The 18,015-nt window shown below is 37.9% G+C and overlaps 2 long non-coding RNA genes across 2 annotated transcripts; both read right to left on the bottom strand.

Moving 5' to 3' along the window:
• Positions 1-14,542: 14,542 nt before the first annotated feature.
• Positions 14,543-16,169, bottom strand: LOC133719876 (uncharacterized). Its single transcript, XR_009851511.1, has 3 exons — positions 16,022-16,169; positions 15,001-15,087; positions 14,543-14,758 (listed from the first exon to the last, which is right to left on the bottom strand). It is a non-coding gene; the product is annotated as an uncharacterized LOC133719876 (long non-coding RNA).
• A 126-nt stretch (positions 16,170-16,295) lies between these two features.
• On the bottom strand, positions 16,296-17,513 carry LOC133719881 (uncharacterized). Its single transcript, XR_009851518.1, has 4 exons — positions 17,448-17,513; positions 17,272-17,341; positions 16,762-16,887; positions 16,296-16,366 (listed from the first exon to the last, which is right to left on the bottom strand). It is a non-coding gene; the product is annotated as an uncharacterized LOC133719881 (long non-coding RNA).
• Between the last annotated feature and the right edge of the window lie 502 nt (positions 17,514-18,015).

Here is an 18,015-nt window from a genome sequence, read left to right as displayed (position 1 = left end):
TCGAACCTTGCCTCTCGTTTATTTTTATTATGTTCGCTTATGACATAATAAGTATAACATTTGTACACATTATATTAAGCACAGCTTGTGCTCCAGTGGTTGGGGGACAAAGGTTTCGTGCGGCAGGTTGAGGTTTCGAACCTTGCCTCCCCCGTTATTTTATTTATGTCACTTATGACATAATAAATATAACACGTGAGCATATATTAATGAAGGCAGCTCTTGCTTCAGTGGTTGGGAGCAAAACCTTCGTGTTCGAGGTCGGGAGTTCGAACCTTACCTCTTACAAATATTTTTGGATCTCGTATATACTTGTTATACGGACGTATATACGGTATGTACGGTATACATACGTATATACGGCCTGTACGGTATGCATACGTATATACAGTTGTACAGTATGCATACGTATATACGGTCTGTACGGTATACATACGTATATACGGTATGTACAATTTCATACCGTAGCCGAGCTGGAAATAGTAAGCCCAATTGTTCGGCCCGATTTGTAGGCCAAAATAGTAAGCCCAATTGTTCGGCCGATTGGTAGGCCCAAATAATAAGCCCAATTGTTCGGCCCGAATGGTAGGCCCAAATGTTAAACCCAAATTGGTTCGGGCCGGTTTAAATGTGGATGGTTCGATTTCTTCGGCCCAATTGGCCAGCCTTAATGCTTAGCCCAAGGATTGAGCAAGCCCAAGTCATCATCACTGTGTGACATGTTTTATTGGCGTGCTTTTGAGAATGATTTGTTTTGAGTGATGCTAATTGAGTAGCGAAACGCTTTGTGGGAGTGTTTATTGTGGTTGTATGCCAGTACAGGATGACGATCAGTGTGAAAACAACAATATGTGCAATGCCACGTGGTGATTTGAGTGTGGGTTGCTTGAAGCAATTGTTGTGTTGTAATTTTGAGAAATGATGCGGTGAAGGAATGTCATGTTGATGACTTAAGTGGGAATGAGGATTTCATTTGTGAATTCTAGTTTTGTGAATTTACATCGTGATGAAAGGATTTAGTGGCCATAGGAATGTATTTTTATACGAATGGCTGTGGCTTTGTGGATTACTACAGTTTTGGGAAGGATGGAGATTCGATGGTTAGGTCAACCTTAATCAAGAGGAATTGACTTACGCTTAAATTTCGGGACGAAATTTCTTTAAGGAGGGTAGATTGTAATACCCGAAAAATTCAAATTAATGTCCGATGACATTTTGGAAATGATTTCGTAGGCGTGGGCACGAATACGAAGCTTGAAGGAGTTGTGGAATTAGTTCGAACGATTTTATTTCGAAAACGAACGTTATTTAGGGGGTCTTGAAAAGTGACTTCTTATACGTACAGAATTTGGGAAAACTTTCTTCATGAAAGTTGTAGAGCTCGTCGATACGATCTCGTGCATATGTGGAACGCAATATTCGGAGTTCGTATGAATAAGTTATGAATATTTGAAAATTGGGAATTTTCTATAAATATCAAAAAAATGTTGACTTTTTTCATTAAGGACGAAACTTTTCTGTTTTTGCGGAATAGTCCCCCGGATTCTCTCTCTCTCTCTCGATCGAAACCCTCAGACCCGGCGGGTCGTGTTCGACCCGACCCGGCTGGTTCTCTCCCCTCCGGCCTCCTCCAGCCCCGGACCCGGACTCCTCCGTGATCGCCGCTCCACGCCCAGCCGTCCCCTCCCATCGCTTCGCCCAGACGCTGCTCCAAAAGCTGGATCGAAGCCACCCAGACTCTTGATTCGGACCCGGCCGGAAAACCACTTTTCCGGCGTTGCATGGGCCGATCGTTCCCATTTTTGTGATCTCCTCCTCATGCTGATCATCCCCATGTAAGCCTTTCATCACGATTTTGTGTATAGAACGCTAGATCATGGTTTGACTTTTTCGACGTCCCTGATTTAATCTGAAATCTGATCGGACGCACAGGATTAATCCGACTTCCAAGCTTGATCTAGGACGATCTAGGCCAAACCAGACTTAGCTCCAGGTATGGAAGTCGACCACCCTTTCATTTTGAACCAGTTTGTAGTTGGTCACTTTGCCATCTGAGGTGGTTGACCGGCGTTGACCGCCGCGTTGACCGCCCACTGACCACCGCTTGTGGCGGCGCATCAGACCATATTTCGAGTTTTCATTATCTGGGCGATGATCTATGCATCCATACGAGCGTTTTGATATATTACAAGGTTATGTTAGAAAAAGTTGGTAAATAGTGGATTTACGTTTTTACGTTACTATTTACGGTTTTTACGTTTTATCTTCGGTTTACGATCTACGAAGATCAGACCATCGGTTTTACTTCAAATTTTAATATGTTGATCGTATGACTGTCCCGGTGACTTTGTGAGGTCACGGGCGAAGATCTGACCGTTGGATCTTCGTATATTTGAGAAATAGTGATTCGGAAGGCGATTCGTGAGAATCCGACCGTCGGATTTTCATATAATTTTGTGAAGATGTTAGTAAGGGCGATTCAGGAAGATCTGACCGTTGGATCTTCGTGATAATTTTGGAGGATGATCCTAAGGGCGATCCGTGAGGATCCGACCGTTGGATCATCATATAAATTTGATCTGACCGTTGGATCATCATTAAATTAGAATCCGACCGTTGGATTTCTGTATATGTGTGGTCTATGAATGATTTCTAAGTTAAGATCGTGTTTGACTAGGTGGTTGATGGATTGATTGGTGAACGATTTCGGATCGTTGTTTTTGAGCTGTTAAGAAGACGCAGCGGGAATTTAGAGGTGAGTAAACCTCACGTGGTTCATATTACGAACCGAATAAATTTAATTACCTTATTTTGTCGTAATTGCGTGAAAATATTTATGAAATAAATATTTGTTTTAAAATCATATGGACTTGATCAACCACGGTCCATGGGGAAGTAAAATGATTTTTATTATACAAAATGAATTTCACGATTTTCTTGTGTGAACTATAGTTGGTATTAGTGGTCATTCCTGAGTGGGTGATTACGTATATATATATTTACGTGATTATATGTGGAATGGTGTGACATTGAAGAGTGTGGAAATTGGGATGATTAAAATACTATGAATTGAAATTTGACTTATCATATTTATATGTGATGATCATGATTGATGAGTTCTTGTTAATATTCATGATTTACATTGGAGTATGTATAGAGTTGGAGAATGTAGGATTCTGAGGACGAGGTGTCCGAAGTTTGACGGTTATGGATAACCGGAGTGTTTGTGTACTGAGGACAGGGATGTCCAAAGTGCGACGGTTTATTATTAACCGAAGTTGTGTACTGAGGACGGGGATGTCCAAAGTGCGACGGTTTATTATTAACCGAAGTATATGGTGCTGAGGACGGGGATGTCCAAAGCGCGACGGTTATAGTGTTAACCGAAGTATTTTGCCGTTGCTTGACCCTAGGCCAAGGTGTCAGAGGTAACGAGGCAGTTAGAGCTCTAACGTGTTATTGGGATGGACCAGAGTGGTGTTATGTGGGTTGGGTGTTTACAGGACCAGTGTGGTGTATTGTGATTTGAGGATTGTGAAAATGTATTCCTTGTGGTTTCCATGAGTGGGTTGATGTCTCTTTGCAGACGTAATACTGTTGAATTTTACTTGAATTGTAATTTAATAAATCAACAGTTCTTTCTTGTTTACTCATACTGGCTGTAAAAAGCTTACCGGGTTTTGTGTTGTTGCAACTCCCGGTACACTATTCAAATTGTGTAGCGGGTAATCCTACAGGACAGGAGAACCAGGACGGTGATCGTGCGGTTAGAGCAATGGTTATAGTTTTACAGCAATTGTAATAGTGAGGCGAGTTAAGCTCATTTGAGCCTTACAATTTGATTTGGTGGGAGTGTGCTGTAATAAATAACTTGAGGATTTGGGTTATTGTAAATTTGAGAGTTGTGAAGTGTGGTTGTTTGTGAGAAAAAAATTCAGGATGTTAGTTGTAATTTGTTATTATTCATGTTTCGGATTTGAATTGATTATTCAAAATTCGGGGCGTGACAAACCTGGTCTACAAATTGAGTTGTGTATAATCATTGAGTACAATCTACTAAGATTCAATAAGCTTCAGGTTGTATGTGCTTATGTGATAATATGGTTTTGTTTTCTACTTCCAAAGGTTACTCGTACATAAATGGACTCGTACAAACCCTGAGTATGTTGTGCTGATTTTGTCGTGTTAACCCCTCTAATAAAAAGGAATTTCAATATAATATTTGAACACATGTCTCGATTAACAACCTTAACGACATAGTGACCCTTAATGGGCCAAATTTCTGACTGAAAATCCTAAACGTTGTTGGATTATTTTACCTCAGACTCTTATTAGTCCCTATTCTATCTTGGATTGGTTGTGGTAACATACATAATTATAAATAGGATCTAGACACACACTTTGTGTGCAAGAGACGCAAATTTAGAGCGTAAAATACCTAATATACAGAGAAACAAAGGCTTGTAGAGATTTTAGCTACTGGTGATCTTTGAGATCGAGAGTTTAGCTCCTATGGAACAGGAGAAGGAAGAAGTACATGACTATACAGTTCACGTCGTCATGCAGTCACGCAGAATGTGTTCGGTTCTCCCCCGACGGCCAGTTCCTCATCTCCGGCGCCTCCGACGGATTCATCGAGCTGTGGGACCCAACCACCTGGCAACTCAACACATTTGGCCTTGCTGATGCTTGTTACATGCTGCACCATGTGGCAGTCCTAATGTCCTATGCGTCGGTTTCAGCAGTGGTGATCGACCACTAGGTAAGATCAAAGTGTGGAGAGTCAACACCGGTCAATGCCTGCGCCGGCATGAGTTTGAAGACCGGAGAGGCGTCACCAGTGTTTCCTTCTCCAAATATGGAAGCCGGATACTCAGTACGTCGTTCGACAGCACCGCCATTATGCATGACCTGAAAACTGGAAGACGATGAAAGTGTTTCAAGTGCATGGCTCATATGTTAATGACGGAATGTTTATAGATTAATTAGTTTCTGCTACAACGTTGAAGGTTCCCCCAGCTAAGCCTTTTGCCTTTAAAGACGTAGCAGAGGTTCACATGCGGATGGAGAGTGGCAACTTTATCGATCAGGAAGATTTTGCTTGTTCCAGGGGAACCAAATAATTAAGCTTGAATATCTTATTAAAAGTTAGTTTAGTATTAACAAGAAATATTTAACTACAATTCTGTTGATTACTTTCTTACATATAAAGATATGGCTTTAGTACCTTCCCATCTGATATGACTAGCTCATATGAGAGAATTAGCTGAGAGCTAACTAGCATGAATCATACTGCCTAAATAGGAATTGGGAATTGGGAAGTGGGAAGCATCAAAATATGCATGCATATGGAGTTTATATGGAATGAAGTTTTCTTAGTAAAGTCGTTTAGTGGTAGTTAATTTGATATAAAGCGCTTTGCTTAGGAGCTGCCTATTGTGTTTGCCTATACTTTTGTATCTCTTTAACGACTTGCCTATTGTGTTTGCCTACACTTTCAGATCTCTTTATAGACATAAAAAGGTCTTGCCAACAACATTACAGTTTATAGATTGCTTAGTTTCTTGAGGGATTGATCGAGTATGTTATCTGCAGCTACAGTTTACAAAACTAATAATATTAAAGCAAACTTTTTCACGCATACGATATATGTGGGATCAAATAATTTCAAATAACTATCTTAGAGGTAGTTACAGGCTTATTTGGAAACAAAATTCAAACATAAACAAAATTGGAGGGGATATATAACTATGAAAGCCTATTAGGATTTAGGAACATAATCAAAGTAGACTAAATACAACTAGGAAAGATCGATTTGATTATTCTGACGGTATAAATACTAATCTCCACATGATATGAACTGAATTCTCAAAAAGAGAAAACATATATATATATATATATATATATTGATTGTTTGAAGAGAAGCACTTACGAAAAAGCCAATACATGGTTCGATCCTTACCTTCCACTCGAGGTAATGACTAAAATACTTGTAAAATTTTCTGTAAACCTTGTTGAAACTTAGGGTTGCAAGTTGTGGTGCTCCTTAATCTCTGTCATCAATTCGTCAGAAGACACTTATCAATTTGTGTCTTAAAACATGAAATTTACTTGTCTTAAAGTTTAATTTAGTATTGAGTAATTTAATTTCATGTCTGTAGGAAATCATGACAAGATGGCTAAAATGTTGGAACTGAGCCCAGAATGTGGAGACGTGGAGAAAAGCATGGAAATTGAAGTTCAATTGCGGAAGTGAAATTATGGTGAAATTTCTATGCACCACCACAAATAGCGGCATAAGTGGTGGTCCACCACCACTCACGATGGTGCCATATATTTTCCGGTCATATCATGGAAGAGTAAGGAGGAGGAGTAATGTTGCACATATTCCATTACATTTATTTACCATCATTCTATCATAACCAAATCCCAAACCTTTTGGTTCAAAATCAACTCCATCATTTTTCTCTCTTTCCCACACCATCTCAACTCTCCATATTATCCACAAGTCATTATCATCATCACTAAAAAAAATGTCATGTTTTAGGGTGTAATCACCATCTTTTCTCCATCATTAGCTACCATAATCTACACCATAATTCCCTCCTTACATTTGTTTTCTTGGTTTTCGGATCTATTATCAATCTAACACTCTTCCTCTTTGCCACTAGAAGCTAGCTGCTCCCTTTTGCTTTATCTTCCATTTTTACACATATTCGTCCTTTATATAATCACCTCATCGCCCTACAAGTGAAACTATCATCCATACCACCCCATTACATCTTCTTTACCTCTCCATATCCACCACAAAACTTCCATCTCCGCCTCCAATCCAAACCCATAATACCTAATCTACTCAATCTCCTCCATCATCACCACCACAACTACCAACTTTTAGCCCCATAAACTTCACCACCACCACCACTACACCATCACTACCACTCAAAGTTAGCCAAAAAAGCACCATATCTTCATCTCAATTCCATTCATCATAAATAAGAAGTCCATTAATATTCATCCATTCCACTGTCAAGGAGGATTCAATAAGCATTGAAGGAGGAAACCATGGAGGAGCTAGCCATCAACTTATCAAGCTTCAATTACTTCACTCTTTCCTTCAACTCCTTAATTTTCCTTGATGTATATTAGATTTGGTGCTAATTTGTATGAACATGAGTGAGTAGTACGTTACTTTGTTGGGGCTAGGGTTGAAAGCCCTAGCCAATCTTGTATGGTTGATACTATAATATGATGTGATGCAATTTTCTTTAACATGCCTACATGCTAGCTAGTTCAAGAGTTAATTGAATGCATATGCATAGACTTTACCACTTTGAATAATTGTGTTTGCCATGTCATGATCTAATGTTTTAGTGCTTAGTAACCTTTGAATGTTAAAGCATGAAAACATACTAGGAGTGCATGCATGCATGTAGGGGTTGTGAATTACAATCACTTAGAGATAAGCTTGGTTGGTTTGCATGATTTCTTCATCTCCAAACTTTATGCAATTAAGGTAATGCACTAGTTTTTTTTTTTTTTTTTTTTTTAAGGAAGCGAGAGAGGGACTAACTCCTCGTCCCCTCTCGAAATTCTACTAATGAAAAAAGGAGGATATAAACTGGCTGGAGGACTAGACCAAAGCCCAGCCATGGAACATTGCACCCAAATTACTAACCAACAACAAGAACATTGTAGAATATTCCAGGTCATGATACAAAGAAAAGGTTTACAAAAGCAAAATGTAATCAAGGACATCAAACCAAACTCCAATAATTAACAAGGATTGAGACAATTAAACAACAAGCAAATCTGTAGACAGGCCATGAAACAAAGTCTCAACCAAAAGCAGAAGACAAAAACTGAGGCAACAAATCCCATCTGTGAGTACCTTCATGTGATGCGCCATAGTTAGCTAACATATCTGCCGCAGCATTCCCTTCCCGAAAGATGTGAGTGACATGCAACTGCAATTGTCTCGCTAATACCGTACCGTTTAGTCACTCAATGTGCAGCCTCCAAGGGACAAGAGCTGAGGACGCAAAATATCTCACCACTACCACCGAGTCCGTCTCAATCCACAAATGGCTCCAATTATGCGACCTGGCCACCCGTATTGCTTCCAAGAAAGCAATAACCTTAGCATCAAGGGCGCTGGGGAATCTCACCCTCGAAGTGAAAGCATGAACAAAAGCACCCTCAACATCGCACTTGATACCACCGTAGGTAATGCACTAGCTAGATACCTAATGATTGAAATGCATGACTTAAGTACTTAGTTAAGTACTACAGTACTCGATGAGTTGCTTGATATCACAAAATAAGCATATCCCTTGTCATACCCGAGAGGGATGCAAGGAGAGAAATTGGTTAATTAATTTAGCATCATTCATATTAAAATGTATCAATACTTGCAAGGAAGCTTAGTGATAGACAATTCAAATCCTAACTTTCATCTATTAATTCACTAGTTTAGTTTAGAGTAATTTAGTTTACATTTGAGTATTTAGTTTTTTTCGGTTCAAAACTATCTTCGAAAACTAAAATCAAATCACTACTCCATATTGCACATACTCATTATGAGCCTAGATTTCATTGTGAATTTAGGTTGGTGATTGTACATTTGCATATTTTAGCTCTCTCCTTAGGTTCACACCGTAGCTGATGAAATGAATCCAATCCTCGTGGGTTCGACAACCTTTCTTAAATCTCTATACTATTACTTGTACCGCTTATACTTAGGGATGACTATTTAGCTGACAATAGGAGAGACCATAGTTATGATAACTTGATGATGCCTAAAAGAAGATTTCGAAGGTAAGATGTTTCTATAGAATCCAAGTACAAGAGATTCCAAAATATTGCCAAGTATTTTTGAAATAGTAGTGGTCCATGTAGCAGTAACATATCAATAATGGAGCTATAGATTTGGTTATGACTGCAATAGTGATGACTAAAAAGTGCTGACATTTGTCCCCCAACAATCTTTGTTTGATCTTCGCGATGACTTTAATTATAAGTCAATAATGTACACACTGAAAACGAAATCTTGGACAAGGATTCATGACTCCCCTCTTGGTTGATATGGCATCTACTTTTGTGAGTGGAGCTCTACATATGAAGCATTTGTTCAAATATCACGTTTTGCTACAAAAACTAGCTTCAGTGCAGTAATTGTTTCTTTTGATTTAACAAGTGAGACATACATGGAAGTACCACTACCACAGGATGTTGAGGCTTCTTTTACACTTGATGAAGTTAGGGCTTCAAGAGTGTGCTTATGCTTACTTGCGAGTGACATAAATGATTCAAGCTATGATAATTTGGTGGTGATGAAATATGGAGTGGGTGACAATCTTGGACCAAAACTGTCAAAATCTCATGCATGTTGGGCGGTATATTTTTTATTATCAGGTTAAAACCAATGACATGGTTTGTGGAAAATGTGGTTTTATTGAATGAACGTGGGAAACCGGCTTCCAACAATCCAAACAAAAATTCAGTTAAGGTATTTTGCAACTGATGATGAATTATAAATTATTATCCTGGTTGTGTCGGCCTTGCAGAAAGCTTAGTCTCACCCAATGCTTACAGTAACCTACTAACCTTATTGTTGACGGAACTTGTCGTCTCAATATCAAAATTGTACGCACATTGCGAAAAGAAGTGAAGGATATCGATAATGAAGAAAGAATGAAGGAGAGCAAGGATGGAAACAAAGCGAAGATGTATCTGTTTCCCTTTCATCCAGAAGTAAAGTACTAACTCTATTTCCCTTTCATCTATGATGTATCTGTCATTTCCATGTTATTAAGTACCGTAAAGTTATTTTATAAGTATTATTGTGTTCTATATTCAACTCATTTGTAGTATTCTAACAAGAAAAGAAAAGAAGAGGAAAAAAAAAACTAACTTTTAGTCATAGTCATGTGTGTTGAAACAAATACATGTCTCCTTTTAGAGGAACGTGCGAGTAAAAGTATGTCATTAAGCAAGTTAATAACAAGTGATGGTCAGCCCAAATCTAGCAGCAAAGCCCAGTAAGTAGGTACTCGAGCTGACTTATTGTCGTTGTTTATTTCTATTTTCCGTTGACCAGCAAACCCATCGTCGTTGTTTATTTCTATTTTTCGTTGACCTATTACTTGTCTCTATTAAAAAAGTCAATCACACACACACACACACTAGTGAAACACACTCGCACTGAAAGAACGGGGAGAATTACCGCCGCCGAGATGAAAATGGTAAGAGACTGTAATAAGAGCATGCAATTCTCAAAGTCTTGAAGCATTTCGTGTTTGTTTCTTTGTTAGAAATCGATGTACGTGTTGTGTGTATGTGTTTTATGATCCTTAATTTCTTAACAGGAGGACTTGGAGATGAGTAGAGCCTGCTATCCATGGCGAGTGTTGGCATTTGATGAGAACGGTGGCATACAAGGTATAGACAGGTCCCCAGATCATGCATTTCTTAAAAGTCATCAGCTAGTAGTTTTTTGGTTCTGCTATTTTTAAATCTAAGGATCGATCTGTTTCTATGGTAATAGTTTTGGAACATTCTGGTGGAGCCTCCGAAGAGCATGTGGTTCAAACTTGGGACGAATCGGATTCCCGAAGGCTAGGTGTGGTTGCCGCCTCTATGAATGACCGAGTATGTGTGTGTTGTTTGTGTGTCTGTCTCCCTTTAATTAGAATGGTTTCAAGCAATGGATTTATATGCATCAATACTCATTGGTTCTCTGTTTTTCTTTGAAATGTTGCAGTTACTAGCTGTGGCTAGAAGAAATGGCACAGTGAGTACATTTTTCCAACTGATTTTCAGGACTAACTAGTTTCTTTCTTTATTGGAAACAATTTAAGGTTCTTGGTAGTTTCTACCTCTAGCTAGTGACTTTTCGGTGTTCGTATGTTTCATTTAGTTACTTGCTTGTTTTACAGGTTGAGGTTTGTGATCGTCTTAGCGGGGAGACGATTTACTTGCTTCTTTTTCTCTTGTAATAATGCTTAAAGAAATATAGGTCCAACGGGGCAACTATGCATCTTAACATTGTTACTCATTTGAGAAACGATATTTCATACTATCGATCATATACATTTATTTCCATGAACTTTTGCTTGTTGTTCATAAGCTTAACGCATGCTTGCCTCATATCTTGCGATTTCATAGTTAGTCTGCATAATATTGTATGAATCAATATAGTTACTTAATTTGAACTAATTCAGAAGGAACGATGTCCATTATCATATAAAACATCGATTCCTACGCATGTATACACGAACATATTTTAAGTTTGGACATTACAAGATTTTACGTGTTCACAAACATATTTTTATGGGATGTATACACAAACATCTACTCCATACACAAACGTATTTCATCCTTTTGTGACTTTTCCCCTTTTGCCTCCAACTTTTCAAAAAAATTAGGATCAACAATAACATTTGTTAGAGGAATCTTCAGACACACCTACAAAAAAAAATAGATGAAAGTTGGAGTCACATGAAAATATAAATAAGGTGCCAAAGCAGTCTTCAGAACAATAGTCAGCTCTTATATGAACGCACACGCAGGACAATTTATTTCCATTATTACAAGAGAAAACAATGTTAAGACTTAAATATTGTATTTGATCAGATAACAATAAATTATACTTTTTCTCAATAAATTTAATCGCATAGGAAAAAAAAGATAATTATGAAGTTATGGTTTTCACTTCTTTGCATCTCAAATGTTGAGAAAACTATCATCTCCTAAAAGGAATACATCATTTAAAATAATTTAGCGATATGAAATGATGCATGTAATAAGAGAGAAAGTAACTAGTTTGAAATAGTAAAATACAATTTTGACCACAAGATGCAATCACTGGTAGCTCTTGTGCTTAGCTAAGGATTTTATACAACATGTATGTATTCCCGGAAAGTATCACATAAATAAGAAAAAAAACATAAATAGTCCAAAAAATGACACAACTAGCTCGCAATTGTGCGCGTATCCAATGAAGAAAGATTACCACAATCATTGCCTATATAAATCGTATAGCCATCTTCATCTTCTGCAATAGCTAGCTTGTATAAGATTATAGCATTTATAATATTTTTTGCACATGCTCTCTATATCATATACCTTGCAAATTCTTTGCTCATCATCATCTTTGCGAGCATCATAGATATGAACCTGAGGAGGAAAAAAGTGTCAATAAAACTCTTATGTAACAAACTATTAGGGAGTAGATTTTCAGGATGTTGGACTTTCTAAACAAAAATACATATCTTATAACTTCCAAGTACTCATAGTATCCAAATTTCAATAAACCTAACAGCATACTCATAGATTTTCAGGATGTTGGACTTTCTAAATAAAAATACATATCTTGTAACTATTCACCCGTCATCATCGTTCAGAAAATTAGAGTTGTCAAACAAAAATAAATATTACATATACAACTCTCAGCCCTCATAATCATCCAGATTTCCAAACATTATTCATCCAAATTATTCAAAACATAAAAGTATACAAACTTGTTCACTCTCGTCAACCTTGCAATGCAAACTCGTTCATAAGAGTTATTCAACATGAGACTCACCCTCCGAATATACAAACTCGTTCACTCCCGTCAACTTTGTAACACAAGATATTCTCTCTCAGTTTCCATCATTTCAAATTAAGTCTTACAAAAGTTGGCCACTTCAAAAGATCTTATGCTTACATTTCCTTTAAATGTATAACTTAACCATAACGTACTTGACAGTAGACAATAACTGAATATACAATAGCGACTGTCTACGCAAAGTAAATATTGCCAAAATAATTGAATGCACCAGCAACTTAGTTTACATGAGATATTTATCTGTGTTAACAATGGTGTACCGTGGAACGCTAATATGAACTAAATAGAGATTAAAGGTAGGGGCGAAAATATTAAATCTTAAAGAGAATTTGCACTATTATAGAGTATCTTTTACTAGAAAAAGAAAAGAAAAAAAAAAGAATTTCACTATCTAGGTTTGCCAGTGTGCGTTAATAACGCAATTGCACTTAAACAACAAGTGAGAAAACAAATGTATCATACTGATATGTTTGGTATATAGTCCACAAATCGTTCCATCCGATAGTATATTCTATAAAATTTAAGCAAGTAATAAAAAAAAGGTACACTGAAAGCCTATAGGGAGAAATGACCATTGTGCTCATTGTGCCATTTCTTCTTTTCAAAAGAAAATAAAAAAAGAGAAATTTTAAATACATCACCTCAATTACTTAATGCACACCACAGAGCATATGTGCAAGATACCAGATGAAATACTTATACAATAAAATAATACTTATAAAACTCTCTACCTATGAGAGGACAATTTTTCCAAACAAACAGATATCAAACCATAAAACAGTACACCTTTAGATCCCAATCTTAAAGGTATGAAACCCTAGGAGAGTTTTCCTCTCACCCTAGTTTTTTCTCTCTACGGCGCCCTAGCCTCCATCCCTAGCCTTGCTATCTCTTCCTTGCCTCTCCATCCCTTCATGGCCTCCATTGATGCTGTCACAGCAAGTTTTGCTGCTTTTCTCGCTCTTGCTTCGGGTGGTAGCGCCCCAGATCTGGGTAAGATTGGTGGTGGTCCGGTGCGCAAGTCATCTCAGTCTTTTCTACTTGGCAAGCCTCTGACCCGCAAGCCGGTGGATCCCAAAGCTTTCAAGGCTCACTTCCACCGTACTTGGATGGTGGATAAGGATTTTAGGGTCCAGGAAAAGGCGGACGATGTCTTCTTGTTCTCCTTTGAATCGCTTCGTGATCGGAACAAGATCCTACGGGGAGGAGTTTGGTCTTTTGATAGAGCTCCTGTGTGTTTTGAAATTTATGATGGGGTGAAGCCCCTGCATGAAGCCCAATTCAAGCATCTACGTGTTTGGGTTAGGGTTTTGGGGATTCCTCCTTTGTATGAAGAACCTGAGAATTTTACTCTTATCGGTAATCTCTTGGGTGGTTTCTTAGACTATGATAAGAAGGAATTCAAGAAGGGTGGGATTCGGATCTTCTTCACCCATGATATCTCTAAACCATTCTTGCTTGAGCGAAAGATTTTTTTGGATGTCGGCGTCGAACCGGTGCTTCAATTTCAATTTGAACATCTGAAAGGGAGATGTTCACAGTGTGGATTCACTACAAAAAAAAATTGCAATGGCCACGGCGCAATGCCGTCGCAAAAACCTATTTTGCCGTCGCAAAAGAGTATTGGCGACGGCTCTGCGACGGCAATTCTTCCGACGCCGTTGGTGGCGTCGCCAATGGTATTTGCCACGGCAATTTGCCGTCGCAAGACTATTAGCGACGGCAAAACGTTTGCCGTCGCAAGAATTTTGCGACTGCAAAATGCCGTCGCAAATACCAATAGCGACGCCACCAACGGCTACTGAAGTTTTTTGCCGTCGCCAAAAGTCATTTGCTACGGCAAAAATGCCGTCGCAAAAATATTATTTATGAATAAAAAAAAAATCAGCATGCAAATGCATGCCGATTTTTTTTTTTAATGAATGAAAACCATACAAAAAGGAATGAAGCTTATATAAAAGGAAATGTTACACTTTAAATTTCCTCATAAATGTTACAAAATGAATGAAGCTTCTACCAAAATTTACAAGATCGATAATTAAGCTTTACAAGTTAGTTATTTTCCTCTAGCTTCTTCAAGATGAACTTTGCAGGGATCTTCCTCGATCTACTTCATGTACCAATTACTCTAGTGTTGTTGCAAGCCTCCTATAACAGAAAGTCAGAAATCGTCAAGCATTCATTAAAGAAACAAAAAGCTGGAAAAGTAATGGGAGATGTACACATGACATAAATATTGTTCATACCAGTACATACAATTAAGATTTCACTTGAACTCTTAATTACTTTTTGACATTTTGAGTCAGCAAGTGTGCTAAATCCAGGTCTTTCTACGATTAAAGCTAGAGTAGTTGATTTGAAGAATGCTAAATCCATAGTTTCATACTTACCTCGAAATATGTCTGAATTTCCATTCATTATATATCATGAAGATCCCTTCCAATTAGTTCCTGAATAGGGGGCTACTGCGAGTACTCCTGAAGGAACACGAAAAATTATTCAATTCATATGCATAAGTCTAAGTTACATGCACTGTACTTACACTTGAACAATAAGAAAATTACAAGGCTCCACAAAGGGATATAGAACCATAAACTATATCCATAAGTACAGATGTAAACAAAATAACACAAAGGGATTTAAAGCTATACTTGTGCATATCTCCATGAATATCAAAATAGAAAGTAATAGATGGACTTGACGAAATTGTTTTGACAGCCTGCATTGAAGAAACAGAAAGCTAAAAAACCAAACATGAAAATGACAAACAACAGGGCAATGAACAAATACTAAAAAGAGCATATAAATATATTAGACTATAAAAAAAAGACTCACCATGTGATCCCAGATTACTACTACATCATTCGAAAATATCTATATATCTATATAACACACACACATATATATTTAGCAGTGTGGAAGCTATTCAATAAACCCATCAATTTTATCACCTTAACATCATTATCAAATGAACCCATCCATTTAGAAGTTAGCAAAGTCTTCATAACAGAATAAGCATAGCACGGTTACAGTTAGTGAATTTGCCCTGTTGGTGTTTTGTTGATGTGATAAAAGTCTTGTAGAATAAAGCTGCTGGTTCGTGTGCTATCTGTTGAAGATGAGGGTAGTGAGGCAGGTATATATACATATTCTATGATTTTGAATCCATAACTTGTGTTTCCTTTTACTGTCAAATTCTTAGACAAACAGTTGGGCAAATCTACCCAACAAAATCTTCCATATAAAACAATTGAAAGAATTAATCAGAAAAAAAAAAAAAAAAAACAGCAACTGCTACTAAATACCAGACTCTCTACAAAATGCGCTAGAGAACCAAAAAGCAGCCTCAAATAAAGTTCTGTTATTATCCTCAGTTTATGGTATCCAAACAAATAAAAAAATTATTAGTACCTGAGCTGCATCAATTTCTATGGTTTGCTTTGATACGGCCTTGAGAGTTGCTCAAAAACATAACCATCTTCAGCGAAGAAGAACTTGGTGTCAATCTCTCTCTTGAAACCACCATAATGAATCGGTATCTCCTCAGCTGGAATTTACCTAAAAATATACAAAATTCGTTCATTTCGCAAATGTCAAGTTTATAATGGAGTCAAAATCAGATCTTTAATGGCTAATAATGAAGGGAAAATAAAGATGTTCAACTTGATCTAATTTTGGTATGTACCTTTACAAAGGAAATACAAACTGATTTGCCCTCTTCTCTCTTTCACTGCAGTAGCTAAGCCTTTATAAACACTGCAAATAATGGAAAATAGAGAAACTTCAAAACACCATAATATAGAGAAAAAACACACCCCAGACCTGGCATGAATTGAACATAATAAAGCAGGGGTTACAATCTCCTTCTGTATTGGAAGACTTTGGATTTAAATTTGAAATTGCTGAATTTTCAAGGAAAGAACCAAAAACCAATGCAAGAAGTCAGAATGAACCAAAATCCCACAAAGAGAATTTGCAGCCAAACAAAACGGTTAATTTATCAAACCTATGAATAATTCAGCCTTACAAACCAAATCCAACTTACCAACTGAACACCATAGATCGAACACTCACCATAATTTCAACCATAGATCGAACACCAACAAAAACAAAAACAGAAAAACAACACACCAATCGCAAAAACCACTCACCAAAACCACAAATCAAACCAGCAACAACGGCAAATACAGAGAACTACAAATCCGACCGGCCTGCCCCTTTCTTCACAGATCATGAAGACAACCCAAAGTTCCCAAACAAACACCTTTCTATTTATGCTGAAATGAAGACACGCGATACATTAAGGAAGAGGTTACATTAAACGTTTAGTTCTAGTGAATGCCAACAATCCCTTCAGCTGCAAAGTAAACAAAATAACTTCTAATCTCTACTGTAATTTCATGGTAGCAGTGACGTCTTTAGTTTTCCCAAATTCAAAACCAATATGAGATTTTTAGACAGTTGAAAAGTTACTGTTGGAAATCATACACAAACTTCATGCATCATCGCATCATTTCTATAGCAGATATTCAAAAACAAAGCTCTATTTGTCTCATTTCAGCTCACAAAACAACCGATTTACCAAGCAAAGCAAAATGAAAAAATTTCACCGATAACAAACAGATCACGAACTAAACTAAATCCAGAGTAAAGAGACGAACCTGTTCCACCATCACCAACGATTACGAGCTTGAAGCTCGGGTACTCCACGGTCTGCTGATTCGGCAAAGCCTACAAATGCAACAAAAAATTATCAAAAAAAATCAATAAAAAAATCCGTTTTTTCAGCCACCAAACGAAGATCAAAATCAGCAAAGAAAAAAAAAAGCTGAGATACATTTGAGTTTTTGAGGTCGAAAAGAAGTAGTGCGAGTGGCGCTGAGAACTGAAAATGAAAGAGGGAGATTTGTTAAGGGTTTATATAGTAGGAGCGTTTCGACAGAGGCGGCAGAGGCGGAGGAAGAGCTGGCTGGCGCAGAGAAGAGGGAAGGTGGGGGAGATCTGAACCATGGGTATCCAGACGGCGCGTGGTGTCGAGGATGGAGGTTACACAGGATTTGGGTTAGTGGCAAGTGGTGGAGACCAGTTGTGTTACAGGGTTTCGTTTTCGCTCTGGTTTATGGATTTGTGGTTAGATCCAATCGGATCGCGGCTCAAATTCATTGGAGATTGGGATTTCAGATCTTGCAGCAGGCGATCCCTTGATGGTGGGTTGGAGGAAGGTGGCGGTGGGTTGGAGGATCTGGTATTGATCTTCATGGATTGGGGAGGGTCGTGTTTTGGGGTTGGGAAGGAATCAGAGAGAGAAAGAGAAAGAGGCAACGCTACAAATGGGGAAACTGATCGAGAGAGAGTGAGAGTTAAATGTGAGAGGAATGAATCATACGACGGAAGACATTCGCAGT

Source organism: Rosa rugosa, chromosome 7, assembly GCF_958449725.1.
Source record: "Rosa rugosa chromosome 7, drRosRugo1.1, whole genome shotgun sequence".
NCBI lineage: Eukaryota > Viridiplantae > Streptophyta > Magnoliopsida > Rosales > Rosaceae > Rosa > Rosa rugosa.
The sequence above is the reverse complement of the archived record's forward strand: the minus strand, read 5'-3'. Positions and strand labels throughout refer to the sequence as shown.